At 49.8% G+C, this 23,725-nt stretch overlaps 1 protein-coding gene across 4 annotated transcripts in view; it reads right to left on the reverse strand.

Moving 5' to 3' along the window:
* zdhhc21 (zinc finger DHHC-type palmitoyltransferase 21) overlaps positions 1-23,725 on the reverse strand; it is a 229,507-nt gene that overhangs the window by 29,401 nt on the left and 176,381 nt on the right. The gene's annotated exons all lie outside the window — the stretch shown is intronic.

Raw genomic sequence — 23,725 nt, forward strand, 5'->3', positions numbered from 1 at the left:
TGGGCTGTCTGTCAGCTTTTTACTTTTGTTTTAGGCTGTTTACTGCAGGGTGTGTTTTAGTTTCGGTTTCAGAGCTGGATAGCTGCAGTCACAGCCAGAAGGTGTATGAGTCTCTCTCTCTGTAATCTAAAAACTATAAATCGATCCTTTGGTGATTTAAAACTAATAGCTGCTCTCAGTTGTGACTTTAACCTGTTGTGCTTCTGTTAAAGGTTTTGTTTTTAAGTCTTATTTTCATAGAATTTACAGTGCAGAAGGAGGCCATTCAGCCCATCGAGTCTGCAACGGCTCTTGGAAAGAGCACCCTACCCAAAGTCAACACCTCCACCCTATCCCCATAACCCAGCAACCCCACCCAACACTAAGGGCAATTTTGGACACTAAGGGCAATTTATCATGGCCAATCCACCTGACCTGCACATCTTATGGATGTTAAAAGGAAAGCTTAAAGTTGTATATTTGAATTAATGGTTGCTAAATGTTCACTGTATGTTTTAAAAAGGTTGAGTTCATAGAATAAACATTGTTTTGCTTTAAAAAATACTTTTCCATTTCTGCTGTACCACACCTGTAGAGTGCTCCCCATACCACAATCTATTAAAGGTTGTGGGCCAGGTGATCTCCATGATACACTTTGGGGTTCTCTAAACCCTGGCCTATAACAGGAGGTGAGTTATTCGCTGTACAATTCTCAACCCCTCAACAGCTCTTGTAACCAAGTTTGTACGTCTGGTTAAGTTCCTGGTTCATGGTAACCCTCCGGATGTTGGTGGGGAAAAGTCAGCAATGGTAATGGCATTGAAAGTAAAGGGGAGATGATTAGATTCTCTATTGGTGAAGATGGTTATTGTCCGGCAATCTGTTAGCTGCCACTCCAGCCTAACGATTGTCCAGTTCTTGCTGCATATGGATTGCTTGCTGCATTGTTCACAGTGTCTCAGGAGTCCAGAATGGCACTTATGATGGAGGGATGGTAATTGATGAAGCGGCTGAACATAATAGCCCCCTGCAGCATCTCAATTGAATTAGGAAATAACTTAGAATACTGCTGGATTTGATAAAACATTTATCTTTGTAATATGCACATAACCTGTGGCACAGTATATAATTGTTATGGAGGCAATTGGGATATACTCTGAATTTTCAATTCATCACTTTCTTCTACTCAACAAAATATAGATGATTAACCAAGGGTCAGAATAAAAATTCTAATTGAGCAGGACCAACACTGCCACAGAAGGATTTAGTTAAAATACTGCCCAACATCAGGATTAATTTGTTAAATTAATCTCATGTTTTACTTCTTGATTAAGTCTTCCCTGCACACATACATATACTGTTCTGTGAATTGGATGATTGGGTGAAGTACAACAGGGGAATAGGATGGCAATGCTAATAAATTAAAAGAGTCTCAGAAATAAAACAATATTGTCATAAAGTCATAGAGTTATACAGCACAGAAAAGGCCCTTTGGCCCATCGCATCTGCGCCGGTCAAAAACAACCCATTTTCCAGCACTTGGCCATAGCCTTGGGACCGCAAGTGCAAATCTAAATACTTCTGAAAGGTTATGAGGGTCTCTGCCTCCACCACCCTTTCAGGCAGAGATTTCCAGACTCCCACCTCCCTTGGAGCAAAAATGTTTTTCCTCACGTCCCCTCTAAACCTCCTGCCCCTTACCTTAAATCAATGCCCCCCTGGTCACTGATCCCTTCACGAAGGGGAAAAGATTCTTATTGTCTACTCTATTTATGCCCCTCATAATTGTATACGTCCCAAATTATGTCCCCCCTCAGTCTCCTCTTCTCCATTGAAAACAATCCAAGTCTAGGCAATCTCTCTTCATAACTAAAACTCGCCAGGCCAGGCAACATCCTGGTAAATCTCCTCTGCACCTTTTTCAGTGCTCTCACATCCTTCCTGTAATGTAGATTCCAGAACAGCACACAATACTCTAGCTGTGGCCTGCCCAACATTTTATACCTAATTTAAAACCGTATTCCACCTAAAACAGCTAATGTCAGTGCTTTGAATATTCCATTGACTGATACCTGAGTATATGACATGACAGGATTAGATATTTCTATTCGCATTAGTATAGAACCTAAAGGCATAGAAAGAGTCCATTCGGTCCAAGATACCTGTGTTGGCTCCTTGAAAGAGCACTTACCACTAGTTGCACATACTGCTTTTTGGCAGTAACCCTGTTGGTTCTCAGAATTATCCCCAATACAATTTACTGCTAAGTTTCTCAACGTATGAAAGTTTTGTAACTAATAATCTCTATAATTAATGTGGGCCAGGAGGCATAATACCAGGAGGAGAAATTGCAAAATCATAAGAAACTATCAATATATTTTCCAATAGCTGACTGAAGAGCTACATTTGCTCTCTATAATGGTTGCTCTACGATCATCCCTCTGAATATATTAACTGAAACTCTAAAATTTCAACATATCGTGTTGTCAGACATAAAGATCAGTGAATCTGGCAAATAAGATTCAACGTCAGCTAACTAAAAAGTTTCCAAATGTACAAGTAGTTAATGATTAATCTCCCTGGGTCACAATTAATCCCCTGTTGTAGGATTTACATCATGGCTTTAATCAATATTACCACAGAATATTGTCTGTTAATTTAATTTGAACTGACTAAGCTTTTTCTTGTGCAAAGTGGAACAAGTTACAGATGAAGTATTACATTTTTCTAATAAGGGCAAAGACCACACAAGGGGCGTATCCCTCGTTGCCAAGTATCTGCTTTCCAGGGTTATTTGCAGAGTTTTATTGATTAACATACCAATGCTTAAAATAAAAAACAATTAATACAGAAAACACACTTTCTCACCATATCTAATTCTCAAGTACACAGAATTGAATATTTGAGTTAGAAATGAAGACAAAGACAACTTTAACACATCTATGAGCACTTCCACCCTTGGAACTACAGCCCAGGATAAATCAGTACCTTCCAGGATAGAGGGTAACAATATCTGGGTAAGTAATCATAAACTGAATTACTGAATTTTAAGAAGAAACACTGACAGAGACACTTGGGGCGGGATTCTCCCAGCCCTGGGCCGGGCCGGAGAATTCCCGGGAATGGGCCACGCCGCCCCGACGCTGGCACGCGATTGTCCGCTGAGCTGAGAATCGGCGTCATTGGCATTGGCGTGGCGCCGGTCACGGGCCGCTCTACGCGGCTGGCCCGCCGATTCTCCGGTCTGGATGGGCCGAACGGCCGGTAAGAAAAGAACCGAGTCCCGCCAGCGCCATTCTAACTTGCTCTGGGCCGCCGGGACCTTGGCATTGAAGGGTCACGTGGTGGCCTGTGTGGGGGGAGAGGGGGGTCCAACACTAGGGGGGCGGCGGGAGCCTCCAATGTGGCCTGGCCCACGATCGGGGTGCACAGATCGGCGGCCAGTCTCTGTGGCTGGGGGCCTCCTTTCCTATGTGCTGGCCCCTATAGTCCTGTTGCATCGGGGCCGGCACGTTGAAGGAGGCCACTGCACATGCTCGCGTTGGTGCCGGCACCACTGCGCATATGCGCGTTGGCACCAGCGCAACTTGCGCGGATCCTGTGGTGCACAGTTCACGCCGGGATCGGCGACGGCGTTTATAGCGGCGTGGACACTCTGCCACGGGATGGGAGAATCTCGCCCTTGGTTACTGAAGGATTCGGCTGAAAATCAGCTCAATAATTAATTTCACTTTATTTATGATTTCTTTATAATTACAACTTTGGGAGCAGCCGACAACATGGCCAGAAAAACATCAATAAAATTCAGTCAAGTAATAAATGTCTCCTTTGTTGGTGTTTTGTTAACTGATCAATATAAACTAGGCAAAGAGGAGAAGCTTGCCCATTTATTGCCTTTGCACTTATTGGAAAACATACAACTCTCCCTCTGCTAAATTGCACCGTTTTACAAATGAAAAATGCTGGACTATCCTAGTGAAAGTTAGAAGATTAAATGATCTGTGGTAACACTGATTTATGCCATGGTGTAGATCTCACTGTGATCCACTGAGATTAATTATTCACCACTTGTACATTTGGAGATCGTGGGTGCGATCCTGCTAAACTGCGACTAATGCTCCCAATAGCGGGAAAACCGCAGTGATTCCCACTGGTGCTAGCAGCAACCTTGCCAAGCCATGCTATGGCATTTGGAATTTCTTTTCATCAGAACCAGCTTTTCTGTGCATTTCCATGGCACACAGGGGTCCACGCTGCAACTGAGAGGGGCAAAATGTAATCTCTCTGACAGGTTCCGTACCACTGTGATCGGAGAGCGGAGCTGCATCCCCAGGTCCTCCGTCCTCAATCCTCCCGTTCAGGACCCACCCCTTGGTAGTGCCAACTGGAACCTTTCAGTCCAAGGGGTGGCAAGGTGGTAAGTACCATCAATTGCCACTAGGATGTCAAAGGGGGTTCTCCATGAGAGGTAGGGGTCATTTGGGCTTGTGCTATGCTAGAGGGGTTAGGTCAGGTATATTTCCTCAGCTGAGGCTTGTTTGGCTGCTCTCTCCATCTGCAACCTTGGAACCCTTAAACAGTCAGTCAGTATGTAAAAATGTCAGTGATTCAAAGAGATTAAAGAGAAAAATTAGCAGGGGCAAAAGTTTGCAATTTTGTTTGATAAATGTTATCTTACTTTTGTTCAAGTCGAAAAATCCTTGACCATTCAGGGTAGTAACAGCCTCAGGATGTGCCACAGTTTTAAAAAAATAAATTGAAGTTCTATCTGGATGTTATACTTTTTGCTCTCCCATTTCACGGAAGAAAAGTAGAGTCATTGGAGAGCCACTGGAGAGGGCAGCACGGTGGGTAATGGTTAGCACTGCTGCCTCACAGCAACAAGGAGCCGGGTTCGATCCCGGCCCCGGGTCACTGCCTGTGTGGAGTTTGCACATTCTCCCCGTGTCTGCATGTGTCTCACCCCCACAACTGAACGATGTGTAGGGTAGGTGGATTGGCCACGCTAAATTGCCACTTAACTGGAAACAAAATGAATTGGGTACTCTAAATTCATGGAAATAAAATTGGAGGGCCACTGGAAAGGGAGTGAGACTGATTAATTGCAGTTTATTCTCCAGAAAGAGGAAGGTGTTGACCATTGAGATTTGTTAGACGTTTTGTATTTTCATGGATATGATAAATTTGGATCTTGAAAAATTGTTTTGGATTGAAGGACAAGAGGGCTCAGTTAAAAGTGAAGGATTGTTCTTTGTTATATTATTTAGGAGGAGATGGTGACATAGTGGTAAGGTCATTAGACAAGTAAACTAGAAGGCCAGGTTAGAATCCATAGAATCCTTACAGTGCATAGGGAGACCATGCAGCCCAACTGGTCTTCACTGATCCTCTGAAAGAGCATGATACCTAGGTCAATTCCCTGCTGCATCCCCGTCACCCTGATACCCCACCTAACCTGCACATCTCTGGCCACGAATGGGCAATTTAGCATGGCCAACCCAGCTAACCTGCACATTCCTGGATTGTGGGAGCAAACTGGAGCACCCAAAGGAAACCCACGCAGACACGGGGAGAACGTGCAAACTCCACACACAGTCATCCAAGGTCAGAATCGAATCTGTGTCTCTGGCGCAGTGAGGCAGCAGTGGTAACCACTGTTCCACCATGATCTGGGGACCTGGCAGCTGATGGAATTGGAATCCAATATCAATCCAGAATTGAAAATTAGTCTTTGTAATTGTGACCATTAAATTATCATCGATTGTTGTAAAAACCCACCTAGTTCACTTCAGCCCTCAGGGAAGGAACTCTGCCATCATTACCCGGTCTGACCTACCTGTGATTCCAGACCCACAGCAATACTGCCCTCTGAAATGGACTAGCAATACACCCAGATCAAGGGAAATTAGGGTTGGGAAACAAATGCTGACCTGGTCAGTGACACATACACCCCATGAAAGAAGAACACAAAGAAAGGAACTAATTGTGGTGTGAATATGAAATGAAAAATGAAATGAAAATCGCTCATTGTCACGAGTAGACTTCAATGAAGTTACTGTGAAAAGCCCCTAGTCGCCACATTCCGGCACCTGTTCGGGGAGGCTGTTACGGGAATCGAACCGTGCTGCTGGCCTGCTTGGTCTGCTTTCAAAGCCAGCGATTTAGCCCAGTGTGCTAAACATATATATATCCCGGGGGTGCCACATCTTACTATGTGCTGCAATAGTGCAACACGTGACGTTTGACCCAGAAGCAGTGCTGGAAGGAAAACTTGCATTTTCCTTTAAAGATCTGTAGAACCTGTAATTATTTTTAAGAATATTTGTAAAGAACTTTTAAAGTTTGCATCAATTGTAAAGGGATTGATTGTTATTTTGTTGGCTACTCCAAGAATTGATAACATCCCTTAAATTCTGTGCCTAGTAATTAATAAAATACTCCAGCTGAGGTGAAAGGTTTAACGTAACTTCCTTGTACTATGCCTCTTTATAAAGTTAAGGACATTATATACTTTTTAACTGCCTTCTTAACTTGCCCTGTCCCATGCAAAGGATTTTTCTGCATACACCCCAGATCTTGCTGTTCCTGCAGTCCCTTTAACATTGCAGTATTCAGTTTATATCACCTCTCCTCATTATTCCAAAATAGATCACATCACTCTTCACAAATTTCATCTGTCCATTTCCCAGTCTATGGGCATGATGTAACCACCACGTTGCACCCGACGTGGATCTGGGCTCGCTGGGTGAATAGCCGGAAAAGCCAAAATCGAGATTTGCGCCGGGCACGAACCTGTTTGAAATTCACCTGGCCCGCTCCCAATGAGGAGTTCTGGATCTCGCCCACAAATGGCACGACTATCATTATCCCACATTGGCATTCATTTAAATCTCGTGAGCAAGATTGAAGTTGAAAGTAGCACTTGGGAGAATCTTGTGATTAAAGGGTAAGTGTATGGCACAGCTTCCCCAATGTTCCCAGCAGTGGTCTAAGATCCGGGGTCTAGGGGCTACTGATGTGGCCGGTGGTGAGTATGCAGAGTAAGGATTTCCAGCACAATTGGCTCGTTGGATGGCACTCTGAGAGAAGGCGGCAAATGTGAGGATGGAGGATTTGAGGGTCCCTGAATGGAAGCCCGAACTGATTGTCAGTTTTTCTCCTTCTCCAAGTCTTTACAGATCAAAACCTGTTTGGTGGTGTCAGTGCACTCACATTGCTGGTGGCAGCCAAGGTGGGCTGATGCCAGGGAAGGCAGCAGCGATGACACAGGCTGGAGGAGGCACCACCTGTGCAGACCTGGACGCCGCCATCCAGCTGAGGAGGGGGTCAGAAGGGGAGGCCAGCAATGGCCCAAGGTGCACTGATGTCATTGGTCAATCAATGAGCTGACGGACACCATGGGCGCGTTTCTTTGACCGCCAGCCGGGCCAGAGAATCATCGGGGGGCGGCGTGAATCCCGCCCCACCACCGGCTGCCGAAATCTCCGGCGCTGGTTTTTCGGCAGGGGCGGGAATCGTGGCCGTTGGCAGCGGCCCCACCGGCAATTCTCTGGCCCGCAATGGGCCGAGTGGCCGCCCATTTTCAGCGGGTCCCGCCGGTGTATGTTACACCAGGTCTGCACCGGCGGAACATGGCTCTGTGGGCGGCCTGCGGAGTCCTCGGGGGGATGCGGGGGATCTGGCTATGGGGGGAGGGGGGGGAGGCGGCACTGTGGACTGGCCCGCAATCAGGGCCCAGCTATCTGCGAGCGGGCCTGTGCCGTGGGGGCACTCTTTCCCTCCGCATCGGCTGGTGTAACGGTCCGTGATGGCCGTCGTGGAGAAGAACTCCCCTGGCCAACTCGCGCCAGCCAGCAGAGGCTGTTCGTCGCTGGTTGGCGTGGCACCAAGCCCTTCGACACAGGCTGGCGCAGCGCCAACCTCGCTGCCGCTGGCCTAGCCCCTGAAGGTGCGGAGGATTCTGCACCTTCCTGGCGGCCCGATGCCTGAGTGGTTCACACCACTCCTCAGCGCCGGTTCAGACCCCCCCCCGCCAGTTAGGAGAGAATCCTGCCCCATGTGCATCTCAGCAGAGAGACAGTGGGGCATCTGTGCCATGCCGTGGATTTTGAACCCCATGGAGGAGGACACCCACTCCCTGTGGCAGTGAAGGTCACCGCAGCCCACAACCTCTATGCCACCAGATCAGTCTCGGGCTCAAGCGGGGACCTGTGTGACATTTCACAATCTACACAATCTTTCACAAACCCCCCACCCACCCAATCTCCCCTCCTTCCCCCCTCCCCCCACCCGCCCTATTCCCCCTCCCCATTACCCTCCTTCCCCCCTCCACCCATCCCACCCAATCCCCCCTCCCCATTACCCTCCTTCCCCCCTCCACCCATCCCACCCAATTCCCCCTCCCCATTACCTTTCTTCCCCCCCCACCAATCCCACCCTATTCCCCTTCCCCATTACCCTCCTTCCCCCCTCCACCCACCCACCCAATCCCCCCTCCCCCATTACCCTCTTTCCCCCCTCCCCCACCCACCCAATTCCCCCTCCCCCATTACCCTCCTTCCCCCCTCCCCCACCCATCCAATCCCCCCTCCCCATTACCCTCCTCCCCCTCCATCCATCCCACCCAATCCCCCCTCCCCATTACCCTCCTTCCCCCCTCCACCCAATCCCCCCTCCCCATTACCCTCCTTCCCCCCTCCACCCATCCCACCGTATTCCCCCTCCCACATTTCCCTCCTCCCACTCACCAATTTCCCTCCTCCCCCCAATCCGCCCTCACCCCATTTCACTCATCCCCTTCCATCCAAATCCCTCTGCCCCCATTTCCCTCTCTCCCCCCAAACCCCTCATCCCCATTTTCCTGTATCTCCCCTCCTTCCTCTCTGCCCCCTAATTTCCCTTTCCCCATTCCCCGCCACCCCCCCAACACACCGCCCCCTTCCTGCACAGCCTGTTACCCCTTCCAAGGGTCTTGGTGACATCACTCCAGGGTGATGGGCCTGTGTCGGCACTGTCAGTGGGTGACCATACAAGGCAGGGGAATGATGATAAACCGCGGTGAGGAAAGCTCTGCTGTACCTCAGTCTCAGCTAACAACTGGTTACTGCCTTTCTGCTGACAGCATGCTCACACCCATCCTCTGAACGGGTTCTGCATGGGGGGATATTTGATCTTGCACCACTGTACCCAGGGGGTGGGGGGGGTGGGGCAAGCTAACAGCAACAGGAGTAGAAGTGCCGGCAGACTCGCTCTGAGAATTAACATGAAAGAGGTCCACATGTATCAGGTGTTTCACGTGTTTCATGTTTCAATAGTGAACATTTTTCATTTCCATTCCCCCAGCTACAGGTAGTGAACCCTCCTTTATATCCACTGTATACTCCTGTATATCTGAAAAACAGTGGGCGAAATTCTCCGACCCCCATGACGGGTCGGAGAATAGCGGGAGGGCCTTCCCGACATTTTTCCCGCCCTCCCGCTATTCTCCCCCAAACCCCGCCCAACTCCCGACCCGAATTGCTGCCGCCGTTTTTTTACGGCCGGCAGCGATTCACAGCTGTTCGATGGGCCGAAGTCCCAGCCCTTTACGCCGTTTTTACGAACGGCAAACAGACCTGGTCTGGCCGCTCGTAAAAACGGCGTCACAAACTCGCTTTTCATAACCATGGCACCGATCGCGGGCAGCGGGCCCGATGCCCGCGCACTCTTTCTCCTTCCGCCGCCCCGCAGTATCCATTCGCGGGGCGGCTGAGGGGCAACCCGGCCCGCGCATGCGCGGGTTTCGCGCAAATACGCGATGACGTCATCCGCGCATGCGCGGGTTGGAGTCTTCCAATCCGCGCATGCGCGGCTGACGTCATATGACGCGTCAGCCGGCGCTAACTCCGGCAAGCGGGCTTAACGATATTCGTTAAGCCCGTCATGCCGGAGCCTACGGCGTCGGGCTGCTAGCCCCGACCGGGGACCAGAATCGGTTCCCGGTCAGGAAGGGGCGCGCTGGCGTCAAACCCGCCCGGGTTTGACGCCAGCTTTACGATTTCTCCCGTTTTGGGAGAATCGCGCCCAGTATCCACTCTACTTACTGTCCATTAGACAATTTGGTATCTCGGCTGAGATTGCTCTTTTAATGTATGGGCTCTAATTTGGTGAACATGATACATTGTCAAATGCAATTTGGAAATACAAATATCAACTGCAACATACCGATCAATCCTTCCCCAGACTTCATTAATCAACTTGATTAAGTTAGTCAAACGTGATTTGCCTATAAGAAATCCATTATAATTTCCATTTCGGCAGGAACAATAGCATAGTGGTTAGCACTGTTGCATCACAACGCCAGGGACCTGAGTTCGATTCTGGGCTTGGGTCACTATCTGTGCGGAGTCTGCATGTTCTCCCCATGCATGCCTGGGTTTCCTCCGGGTGCTCTGGTTTCCTCCCACAAGTCCCGAAAGACGTGCTTGTTAGGTGAATTGGACATTCTGAATTCTCCCTCAGTGTACCTGAACAGGCGCCAGAGTGTGGCGACTAGGGGATTCTCACAGTAACTTCATTGCAGTGTTAATGGAAGCCTACTTGCAAGACTAATAAAGATTATTATTTACTTAATACTTTTCAAATGCCAATTAATTTTGTCCCTGGCTATTGTCTCTAAACGTTTCCCCACCACCAACAGGAAAATTATACTTCAAAAAGGTAAATTTCACTTTAATTAGCAGATACAGCAAAGAGACATTTTACACAGCCACAAGAATTTTCATCACTCCCCACCCAAATTTGGCACAATATGCCGTTCTTTATTCACGTTAGGTAAGTCAGGAATTCGAGCTTTGACCTTCCAGTTTCACAGGTTTGATTACCATTATCAAGGCACATTTCTCTGAATCCTTGTTCCCTCGAGTTACTAATTCCTAATGGTGTAGAACTTAAGAGTTCCTTTTCAACCAACCAAAAAATAACACCCTGATTCATTTCCAGGAAAACATCTAGCTATTCAGTATCTCTGAGCTATTCATACAGCTTTCCAGGTTTTGGACCATTTCAGCCAGCTCACACAATACTTCCAAGAACTCTTGTCTCATTTTCTGCCAAACAGGAAAACTGATCTCTTCCTGAGAGTGATTTGTTTCTTCTCCTCACGAGAATTCTCTGTGCTCCTCTTTCTGTCTTCCTCCTTTTGCTTTGTGCCTGCATCATTTTCACCCTCCAACTCCTCTGTTTGTTCTTCATTTTTATGTCTGCAGCTCTCCATTGTGTCTGTCAGCTACTCAGCTTCTTTCTTAACATCCTTCCGAATGGCACTGCTTCCAGGTCAGTGGTTGCCAGATCACAGAACATAGAACATAGAACATTACAGCGCAGTACAGGCCCTTCGGCCCTCGATGTTGCGCCGACCTGTGAAACCACTCTAAAGCCCATCTACACTATTCCCTTATCATCCATATGTCTATCCAATGACCATTTGAATGCGTTTAGTGTTGGTGAGTCCACTACTGTTGCAGGCAGGGCATTCCACGCCCTTACTACTCTCTGAGTAAAGAACCTACCTCTGACATCTGTCCTATATCTATCTCCCCTCAATTTAAAGCTATGTCCCCCCGTGCTAGACATCACCATCCGAGGAAAAAGGCTCTCAGTGTCCACCCTATCTAATCCTCTGATCATCTTGTATGCCTCAATTAAGTCACCTCTTAACCATCTTCTCTCTAACGAAAACAGCCTCAAGTCCCTCAGCCTTCCCTCATAAGATCTTCCCTCCATACCAGGCAACATTCTGGTAAATCTCCTCTCCACCCTTTCCAATGCTTCCACATCCTTCCTATAATGCGGCGACCAGAATTGCACGCAATACACCAAATGCGGCCGCACCAGAGTTTTGTACAACCAGTACTGCTTAATGCCCAAGAAAATAGCAATCAGTCCCTTTATAATTGATGCAAACTTTTAAAATTCTTTACAACTATTCTTAAAAACAATTCCAGGTTCCACAGACCTTTTAAGGAAAGTGCAAGTTTTCCTTCCAGCACTGCTTCTGGGTCAAACATTTTCACAAGTCGCACTATTGCAGCACAGCTGCAACATGTGGCACCAACGGGTACATATTCACCTAACAATTAGTTCCTTTTTTGTTTTTCTTTATTGTTTCATGGGGTGTAGGCGTCGCTGGCAATCCCAGAATTTGATTCCCATCCCTAATTGCCCTTGATCTGGGTATCTTGCTCGTCCATTTCAGAGGGTGTTAAAAGCCAACCGCATTGCAATGGATCTGGAATCACACGTAGTTCAGACTGGGTAAAGATGGCAGATTTCCTTCTCCGAAGGGTATTAGTGAACAAGGTGGGTTTTTACAACAATCGATGATAATTTACCGGTCACCATTACTTTTTTAAAATTTAGAGTACCCAATTAATTTTTTCCAATTAAGGGGGCAATGTAGTGTGGCCAATCCACCTAACTTGCACATTTTTGGGTTGTGGGGGCGAAACCTACGCAAACACGGGGAGAATGTACAAACTCCACACGGACAGTGATCCAGAGCCGGGATCGAACCTGGGACCTTGGCGCCGCGAGACTGCTGTGCTATCCACTGAGCCACCGTGCTGCCCCCGGTCACCATTACTAAGACTAGTTTTCAAACCCAGATTGAAAATGAATTTCAGTTCCATCAGCTGCCATGCCCCCAGAGCATTATCGCGACCTTCTGGATTACTAGTCCAGTGACACTCCCACACCACAGATTTCAAAATGTTTCCTTTCTTCAGTCAAGGTTTCCCCTCTGCTGTGGTTGGCCCACAACCATATCTCCCTTGTTTCCAGTGCTCCTGATCTCACCTCTGCAACTCCTCCATCCCCCAACTTTGGTAGGGTTCCTCTCACCTCTTGTGTTCTTCAAATTATCTTCTCTCATTTCTGCCACTTGCAACATTATCTCTCTGCCAATTAAATCGTACATGCCCTCCATTTTAATGGCTATTTGCCTTCTACAACATCCTGGCTCACTCGTCCACGGCAGTCATTACCTGCTGCTTCTTTCTTGGTACCTTCCTGTTCAAGCGCAGGTGGTGTCATGCCTGCCCAGCTCCAACTCTCCAAATTTCAAGTAGTCCTTCTACACATAACAATCGACATGTACTTCCAAGTGCTACTATATCTGCTGCTCAAGTCACACTGGGAAGAGACATTCAAAGAGGTTCAGTGGACATTTTGTGTTTTCATCTTCATTGTTCTGCAAGTGTCGTTTTTATTTCAGGCACCTACCTGACCCCTTGTTGTTTCAGTTATTCACAAATTCTGAATTTTTCATCCCAATTAATATCGCTCCAGTCATTGAAACCAGATTTATAACATAACAGGCCTATTCTTGACCCATGGATTTCTGGGCACATGGGGAAGGGCGTTCTATGAGAAAGTGGGAGCTGGACCCTCAGTAATTACTTAGTCCATTGTCACCACAGGTGTTCATTGCTGCATGTTTCCAGGGTTTTCTGTTTTTGTTTCAGATTTCCAGCATTTGCAACTTTTGGCTTTTTGTTGACATAGAATCATTGAATTATAGAATCCTGACATTGCAGAAGGAGGCCATTCAGCCCATCGAGTCTGCACCGACCCTTTTGAAAGACCACCCTACCTAGGCCCAATCCCCTGATCACTCCTGCAATAAGGGGCAATTTACCATGGTCAATTCATCTAACTTGCACATCTAGGCAGATGTTTCCCCATCCCCTGCAACACTTCCATAACATCCCAGAGGTGAAAATTCTCACATATTTAAAGGCTGACAGTTCCCTTTCACAAAACAGTTGCCAAGAGCACAAAATAACGATGCAATGGAACTGTGCTGAGGACTAAATGGCACCATCTTGTGGGGTAACTGTATCACTTCAAATGAAAAAACTGACAATTTTTACATTTTATTTTGAACCAGATTATTGGGCCTTGCATTGCTTGTCATCAGGTAAAAAAAACCTAAAATCTCAATATTAAGGCAGAGATTCAAATGGAGTCTGATAGCCAACAAAGGATGTGCAACATGACTGAACAGTTCGGTATGTCTAATTCCTACTATAATGCCTCAGGGGAATTGAACTTTTAGATTCTGGTGTCCACTGTGTGAAAACAGCCCTAATGAGGGAGCCTGCACAACACAATTTCCTCAACTATTTAAAGATCCAGTTCAGAGATAAAATGGAGGCAAATATTTGTTGGTTGTGACATAATTGAAGAACAGGCAGAGTGAGAAAATTTATAATGGGACTGGAGGGGCATTAGTATGTGTGTGTGAGAGAGAGAGGTGTCAGTGTGCGTATGAGAGAGAGGAGAATGTGTGTCTGGGTAAATATGTGTGTGTATGTGAGAGAGGGAGGGTCTGTGAGAGTGGGTGTGAGAGAAGGGGGTGAGTGTGTGTGTGTGAGGGAGTGGGAATGTGTGTGAGAGAGGGGGCGAGTGTATATGGGAGAAAGTGGAGTGTGTGTGTGAGAGAGAGGGGGTAAGCATGTGGAAGAGAGGGGCTGAGCGTGTGAGAGAGGGGATGAGCGTGTGAGAGAGGGGCTGAATGTCTGTGAGAGAGAGGGGTGAGTATGTCTATGTGAGGGGAGGTGAATGTGTGGGAGAGAGGAGGGGGTGAGTGTGTCTACGTGAGGTGGGGTGGGTGTGTGGGAGTGACAGGGAGTGAGTGTGTCATCGTGAGGGGGTGTGAATGTGTGGGAGAGAGGGGTCAGTGTGGGGGAGAGAGGGTGAGTGTGTGGGAGAGAGAGGGGAGTGAGTGTGTGGGAGACAGAGGGGGGTGAGTGTGTGGGAGAGAGGGGTGAGTGTGTGGGAGAGAGAGGGGAGTGAGTGTGTGGGAGACAGAGGGGGGTGAGTGTGTGGGAGAGAGGGGGTGTGTGTCATCGTGAGGGGGTGTGAATGTGTGGGAGAGAGGGGTGAGTGTGGGGGAGAGAGGGTTAGTGTGTGGGAGAGAGAGGGGAGTGAGTGTGTGGGAGACAGAGGGGGGTGAGTGTGTGGGAGAGAGGGGGTGTGTGTCTATGTGAGGGGGAGGTGAATGTGTGGGAGAGAGAGGGGTTGAGTGTGTGGGAGAGAGAGGGAGCAAGTGCGTGCGGGAGAGAGGGAGTGAGTTTCTGTGTGTGGGAGAGGGCGAGTGTTGTCTGTGTGTGAATGTGAGAGAGAGAGACGCGAGTATGTGTGCGAGAGAGCAAAGTGAATGTGTGTGTGTGAGAGAGTGTGTCCGATATGTGAACCACCTTTTCAGCATCATTCCTCTATTTTAAAAAAAGTAAGACATAAATATTTTTGAATACAACTTCTTGAAAAAAAGAATGTTTATTAAGGTTTGACGTTTTAAAGAATAACACAATAAAATTATAAAATAAGACATCGTCATAAGCAAGGATCAAGAAAACAAATGGCTCAGAATACATGAGTAGAGAGACACGTGAGCAACATCACAACTGGCTCGATACAATCAGCAGATATAACTCGGTATCCGTACAATCCCAGGTGCGCACCAACTTACATCTCCCCATTTCCAGCAGCTCAAAAGCATCCACAACCCACCAAAGCCTCTTCTCCTCGGATACAAGACCCATCAGCATCCATGTAGGAGCCAAGCACAGATTCTTCATACCCACCACAACAAAAATGAAGAAGGTACGTGAAAACCCCAATATTAAGGGGAGTTACATAAAGACCACACCGTGCAACCTAACCCCAAACAAAGGCCCAGTGCAGAACCAACATCATTCCATAGCAGAGAGGACCAGCTGAAACATGTCCAGATTTTGACCAAACCTTCAGAGCCTCCCAAGAAAGGAAGAGGAAGAAAAAGGAAAGAAAAGGAGAGAACTATCAGAACTAACTCTCAGGATGACAAGGGATCAGGACCCAACCCAGGCCAGATTACCCTGGCACACGCCAAACAACCATCAATGAAGAAGAGAAGAGAACAGTTCACTTCAGCAACCAGTGAGCTGTCCTACCCCCAGGGGAACAACAGGCTATCTACCAAGCATAGAAAGCAATTCATCCCAAGACTCCCATGAGGTAAAGTTGCCAAAGTCCCAGGTGACCATGGGCTGCTGTCCGCTTTGAGGGGGAGAGCTGATTGGTGGTGATCTAACCTGATGATCACCAGACCTCAGGTGAAGAACAAGGTTAAGAAGGCAGGGCCTTCACTAATAAACCATCAACTCCCATAAATTGAAGAAGCAAAACTTAACTTCCCAGGAGGCCCCCAACAAGCAACCTCAAAAGGGGATACCCCAAGCCCCCAAAGGCAACAGGATACCAGCCATAGCGCCAGTCCGGGCCTAGCACAGCATATCCCAACAGACAGGGAACTTTACACCCAGGGCCACCAACACACTCCAAAACGTGCCACCCAGCCGAACCCAAGCCTCTCCCTCACCATCAAGGGCAATGCACAGTTCCCATGAACATGAAGAACAAAGGATGATCACGTCAGCCCCAGCCAGGAGCGGACCTCACCTCGAGAAGAAGAAGAAGAACTGTCAAGGTCCCCAACAATTGAGTGTCCTGGGAGGGAGCGCCGATTCCCTCCTCCCCAGTACAACAGGTGATTTACCCCGAGACCAACAGATCAGGCCAGGAATAGAAACACCATCCTGCTCACCCAGATGAAGAGAGAAAGAAAGATCCTCACTCACTTTTCTAAACTCCAATAGGTATAATTCTTCTTAACTTAGTCTCTCCCTATATGACAGTCCTGCCATCACAGGAATCAGCTTGGTAAACCTTCTCTGCAGTTCCTTCAATAGCAAGAACATCCTTTCTCAGATAAGGACACCAAAACTGTACACAACACTCCAGGTGTGGCCTCACAAATGCCTTATACAATTGCAGTAAAACATCTCTATTCATATACTCAAGTCCTCTCGCTATGAAGGCCAACATACCATTTGCCTTCTTCACTGCCTGCTGTAACTGTGTGCTTCCTTTGAGCGACTGATGCATGAAGACACCAAGTCGCGCTGAGTATCCACCTATCTCAATTTACACCCATTCAAATAATAATCTGCCTTCCTATTTTGCTACCGAAACAGGTAACCTCACATTTACCCACATTATACTACATCTGCCATGCATGTGTCCACTCACTCGGCCTGTCCAAATTCTGCTGAAGCATCTCTGCATCCTCTTCACAGCTCACTCTCCCACCCAACTTTGCATCATCTGCAAATTTGGAGATATTACTCTTCGTTCCCTTGTCCAAATCATTAACATATAATGCGAACAGTTGGAGTCCCAGAACAGTTCACTGTGGTACCCCACTAATCACTGCCTACCAATCAGAAGAAGACCCATTTATTCCATCAAAGGATGAAGGCACGGATTGTTTAATGCAAATACTCCGGCATTAAAAAAAAAGATTATATATGAATCCAAAAAATAACCCCACACGGATTAACTCTAACTGGGGGCTGTCCTCAACTCAGCGAGGACTGAACTAACCCCACCAACCCCAACCATTCACCTCTTACCCTTCTCCGGCTGTACTCATCCTTCTTCTAAACAAGATAGTGGGTGATAAAAACAGAACACTCCCCTCCCACAGCTACAAGGATTAAAAGACATAATAACAATAATTTTTTAATATAAATTTAGTGAACCCAATTCATTTTTTTCCAATTAAGGGGCAATTTAGCGTGACCAATCGACCTACACTGCACATCTTTGGGTTGTGTGGGGTGAAACCTACGCAAACACAGGGAGAATGTGTAGACTCTACACAGACAGTGGTCCAGGGCTGGGATTCGAACCTGGGACCTCGACGCCGTGAGGCAGCAATGTTAACCACTGCACCACCGTGCTGCCCTAACGTAATAACAATAATAATAATCTTTATTAGTGTTACATTTACACTGCAATGAAAATCCCCAAATCGCCACACTCTGGCCCCTGCTCGGGTACACTGAGGAAGAATTCAGAATGTCCAATTCACCTAACAGCACGTGTTTCGAGACTTGTGGGAGGAAACCAGAGCACCCGGAGGCAACCCACGCAGACATGGGGAGAACGTTCAGACTCCGCACAGACAGTGACCCAAGCCGGGAATCAAATCTGGGACCCTGGAGCTGTGGAGGTCACCAGAGAAACTGCCCTTCTGAGTGCAAGAGCTTTCCCATGCGCCCTCACTGCTGCCTCAGATACCCCGCAATTGGTCAAGTGAGATTTGGCGCACGCAGAGCCAAGATCTTCATCCAAGACAACATTTTCAATTGCAGCCATCATCTGGGTGCACTCAGCACCATCGAAGCAAGAGGCCACTCAGCAAGAACTGCACCACTGCATGCTGGGTCCCACCCCAGACCACTCAAGATGGGTGAGGTGCTGCGGAGGGTGGCGGAGGCCAACAACGGTCTGCGAGCCAAAATGAAGGGCCTGGAAAACAGATCGAGGCGGCAAAATCTGAGGATCGTGGGTCTGCCCGAACGGGTGGAAAGCCCAAAGCCGAAGAAGTATTTTGCCAGGATGTTGGCGGAGCTGTTGGGGGAGGGGGGGGAAGATCCCTCTCAGTATAAACTGGATTGGGCTCATAGGGTGTGGAGGCCTATACCAAAGGCTAATGAGCTGCCAAGAGCAGTAACTATTTGTTTCCGAAGGGTTCTGTGTTGGGCAAAGCAGAAGCGAGAGGTGTAGTGGGCTGGAGCTGGTATACGTATATACCAGGCCGGGATACTCCCCCAAACGGTGGGGCGGGCTGTACCAGCGCCAAAGAATGGTGTGCAGCACTCCAGCGTCGGGCCGCGCAGAAGGTGCGGAATCCTCCGCACTTCCGGGGGCTAGGCCAGCGCTGGAGGGGTTGGCGCCGCGCCAACCGCCGCCGAAGGGCCTCCGCCGGCCAGCGCAAGTTAGCGCAAGCGCGGGAGTACCAGCGTGTTCTGGCGTATGCGCAGAACCGCTGCCGTGATCCCTGCACATGTGCAGGGGGTTTCTTCTCCGCGCAGAACATGGCAGAGCTTTGCACAGGCCAGCGCGGAGAGAAAGAGTGCCCCCACGGTACAGACCATCCCGCAGATCGGTGGGCCCTGATTGCGGGCCAGGCCACCGACGGGGCCCTCCCCGGGGCCGGATCCCCCTATGCACCCCCGAGGACTCCGCAGGCCGCCCTCAGAGCCAGGTCTGCCGGTACAGATCTTGTCCAATCCACTCTGGCGGGACATCCGAAAACGGGCAGCCGCTCGGCCCATCGGGGCCCGGAGAATTGCCGGGGGGTCCGCTGTCAGCGGCCCCCGACGGGCGCAACGTGATCCTCGCCCCTGCCAAAAAATCGGCACCGGAGAATTCAGCAGCCGGCGTCGGAGCGGGATTCACAGCGGCCCCCTTTTGGGGGGGTCAGAGTATCCCACCCCAGGACTTTACTGTGGAGTTGGTGAGCAGGCAGGCAGCCTTAGGCTGAGTGAAGAATGGCACTGTATAACATCAGGGTGCAGTGCGGCATAGTGTACCCAGCCAAGTTGAGGGTGACCTACGAATCCAAAGACTTTTACTTTGAGACGGCGGAAGCGGTGGAGGTGTTTGTGAAGGCAGAAGGTGTGGTAGCCACCACTGATGTATATATTGTATATAGAGGATGTCGGTGTAGGTGTTTTGTGGTAAGGCCCCTGAACTACAGGTACGGGGGGAGTATAAATATGTGTGCTCCCAGTACAGCAGCCAGTTCGCCAGCTGCTGTAGGAGGCCACACATCTTTGTGTAATAAAGCCTCGATTGCATCCAACTCTCGTCTTTCTGTAATTGATCGTGCATCAATTTATTACACTAAGTTTTCAGAAGATGGACCTCCGCATCAAGCCGGATCGCCTGCAGCTGGATCCAACGCCAAAAAGGACTTTCAACATTGGCTCGCCTGTTTCGAACATACATCGGGTCTGTGCGAGACCCAATTCCTGAAGCTCAGAAGATTCAGATCCTCGACACGCGGCTGAGCTCAAACGCCTTTCCACTTATCCAGGACGCGCCGACCTACGGAGAAGCCATGGCGCTATTGAAGGAAAACTACGCCCAGCGGTCTAACACACTCTGTGCCAGGCACATCCTCTCCGCTCGCCGTCAACTTCCTGGTGAGTCAGTGGAAGATTTCTGGCGTGCCCTGATTCCCCTAGTTAGAGACTGCGACTGTCAGGCCGTCACGGCCACGGAACACTCGAACTTGCTCATGAGAGGCGCTTTTGTCACAGGGATAGGGTCCGATTACATCCGACAGCGCCTCTTAGAAGGGGCCACGCTCGACCTCACGGAGACTATAAAGCTAGCGGTCTCGCTTACGGTCGCTTCGCGCAACATCCAGGCCTACACACCCGGCCGCGCGGCCCACCCCTCCTACGCATCGTGGACTCGGCAGATGGCCACCCCATCGTGGACCTCACCAGTGACCCCCCTCAGCCAACCCCATGCCTGTGCCGCACGGCAGCAAACCAACCCTGGGGGTCTCAAATGTGGGCAGCCTAAACACCCCCAACAGCGCTGCCCGGTCCAGAGCGCCCTTTGCAAGGCCTGTGGCAAAAAGGGACACTTTGCTGCGGTGTGCCAGGCCCGCGCAGTCGCCGCTGTTGTTCCAACTCCCCCCACGTGCGACCAGTGGGCGCCGCCATCTTCCCGTCCTCGGACCACGTGCGGCCCGTGGGCGCCGCCATCTTGTTCGATCCCCACCACGTGTGGCCGTGGACGCCGCCATCTTGTTCTCCCCAGGATCATCGGGCGCCGCCATCTTGTCTTCCCCACGACACATGCGGCCCGTGGGCGCTGCCATCTTACCAGGACCCAAGCCGCCTTTACGACTTTCTCAGGGTTCCCTTTGGCGTCACCAACGGGGTCTCGGTTTTCCAACGGGAAATTGTCCAAATGGTTGACCGGTACGGACTGCAGGCCACCTTCCCGTACCTGGACAATGTCACCATCTGCAGCCATGATCAGCAGGACCATGATGCCAACCTTGCCAAATTTCTCCACCTGCCACTCTCCTCAACCTAACTTATAACAAGGAGAAGCGTGTGTTCAGCACAAACCGCTTAGCCATCCTCGGCTATGTGGTCCAGAACGGAGTTCTGGGGCCCGATCCCGACCGCATATGCCCCCCTCATGGAACTCCCCCTTCCCCACTGCCCCAAAGCCCTCAAACGATTCCTGGGGTTCTTCTCTTATTACGCCCAGTGGGTCCCAAACTATGCGGACAAGGCCCGTCCACTCATTCAATGCACTTTGTTTCCCCAGACGGCCGAGGCTCACCAGGCCTTCAACCGTATTAAGGCTGACATCGCCACGGCCGCGATGCACGCAGTCGACGAGACGTTACCATTTCAAGTCGAGACCGAAGCATCAGACGTTGCTCCAGCCGCCACCCTCAACCAGGCAGGCAGGCCCGTGGTATTTTTCTCACGAACCCTACACGCCTCCGAAATTCGCCACTCCTCCGTCGAGAAGGAGGCCCAAGCCATAGTAGAAGCTGTGCGGCATTGGAGGCATTACCTGGCCGGCAGGAGATTCACTTCATGTTCAACAACACACAGCGGGGCAAGATCAAAAACAAATCTTGAGGTGGAGGATCGAGCTTTCCACCAACAACTATGAGATTTTGTATCGCCCCGGTAAGGTCAACGTGCCCCCCCGATACCCTATCCCGAGGTACATGTGCCGGCGCACAAGTGGACCGACTCCCGACTCTGCACGACAACCTCTGTCACCCGGGGGTCACACGTTTTTACCATTTCTGCCCTACTCCATCCAGGAAGTCAGGGCTATCACCAGAGACTGCCAGGTCTGCGCGGAGTGCAAACCGCACTTCTACCGGCCAGACCGTGTGTGTCTGGTGAAGGCCTCCCACCCCTTTGAACGCCTCAGCGTGGACTTCAAAGGGCCCCTCCCCTCCACTGACCAAAACACGTACTTCCTCAGTGTGGTCGATGAGTACTCCAGATTCCCCTTCGCCATCCCATGCCCTGACATGGTGCCTGCCACAGTCATCAAAGCCCTCAACGCCATCTTCGCTCTGTTCGGTTTCCCCGCCTATGTCCACAGCGACCGGGGATCCTCATTCATGAGCGATGAGCTGCGCCAGTTCCTGCTCAACAGGGGCATTGCCTCGAGCAGGACGACCAGCTATAGCCCCCGGGGAAACGGACAGGTGGAGAGGGAGGATGGGACGGACAGGAGGGCTGTCCAGCTGGCCCTACGGTCCAGAAATCGCCCAGCCTTCCACTGGCAGGAGGTCCTTCCCGAGTCCCTGCACTCCATTCGTTCGCTACTGTGCTCCGCAACTAATGAAAAACCCCAAGAATATCTCTTTGCCTTCCCTAGGAAGTCTACCTCCGGGGTGTCGCTGCCAGCTTGGCTCGCAGCTCCAGGACCTGTACTCCTCAATAAACACGTACGACTCCGCAAGGTGGACCCATTGGTTGAGAGAGTACAGCTACTTCACCCCAACCCACAGTACGCCCGATGTAACATACCCCGACGGCCGCCAAAATACTGTCTCCCTCAGGGACTTGGCACCAGCTGGTTCCCCACACAGCCCCCCCGACCTGGCGCCATCCTCCCCTCCCCTAGCGCACCCCACCGCAGCCGCCGCTCTGGGACAATCCGTCCTCCCCTTGCCCACACCCGAGGATGAAGAGGATTTCTATACGCTCCTGGAGTCATCGAAGACCAAACCGACACCAGAATCACCGTCAGCACTGCGGTGCTCCCAACGGCAGATCAAGGCTGCGGACCGGCTGAATCTGCAACATGACCTGGACTTTTAAAACACCATCCCTCTGTACATAATTTTCCCCTCCACGCTGCTTGTCTCAATCTTTTTTTGCTCTCTGGACTTTGAAAAGTCTCCCTGTATATAGTTCTCCACCACCCCCACTGGACTCAACCTTAATAGGGGGTGAATGTGGTAGTCAGCACTGATGTGTATATATATATATATATATATATATATAGAGGATGTCGGTGTAGGTGTTTTGTGGTAAGGCTCTGTACTACAGATACGGGGATAGTTCCCTGCCTGCTGGCTCTGCCCAGTAGGCGGAGTATAAATATGTGAGCTCCCTGTACACCAGCCACTTCACCAGCTGCTGTGGGAGGCTACACATCTTAGTGTAATAAAGCCTCGATTGCATCGTCTTTGTGTAATTGATCGTGCAGCAGAAGGGCTGTGGGAGAATTGCGAAATGGGACTGTGGATTGGTCTTGTACTGAGGGTAGGGGGTTTGTAGAGTGTAGCTTTATTTTTTCATTGCATGTTGGTATATGTGCTAAATGAGTCAGCACTGTCTACTTGGACAAGGTAAGAGTTGGGATTTTCCTTTGCAATGATGGTTCTTTGGGGTTTGTGTGTTTACACTGGGGCTGTGTGTTGAAGGGGATTTCTTTGCTTTCCTGGGACCGGGCAGGGGGGAGGTGATTGGAGGGGAGTGAGGCTTGGACAGGGGCCTCCACACTGGCTTGTTTGAGCTGGCCAGTGAACGGAAGTGAGTTGGGGGGAGGGGCTGCGGCCATCAGAGCCTGGCAGAAAAGGTTTCAATGAGGCTAGCTGCAGTGAAAAGTTGGGGGAGGGGACCGATACTGAGTGAGGTGTCTTCGAGAGGAAGTGGAGAGGATCTGGGAGGGGGGTGGGGTGGGGGGAGTTCTGCAATTCATGGGCGTCATTCATTGAACACTTTTGGGGATTGGATGGCCTTGAATATTAGTGGGGGGTGGGGTGGACAATACATGTTAATGGTGACCATGGGCAATTCCTGAT

Source organism: Scyliorhinus canicula, chromosome 8 (assembly GCF_902713615.1).
Source record: "Scyliorhinus canicula chromosome 8, sScyCan1.1, whole genome shotgun sequence".
NCBI classification, from domain to species: Eukaryota; Metazoa; Chordata; class Chondrichthyes; order Carcharhiniformes; family Scyliorhinidae; genus Scyliorhinus; species Scyliorhinus canicula.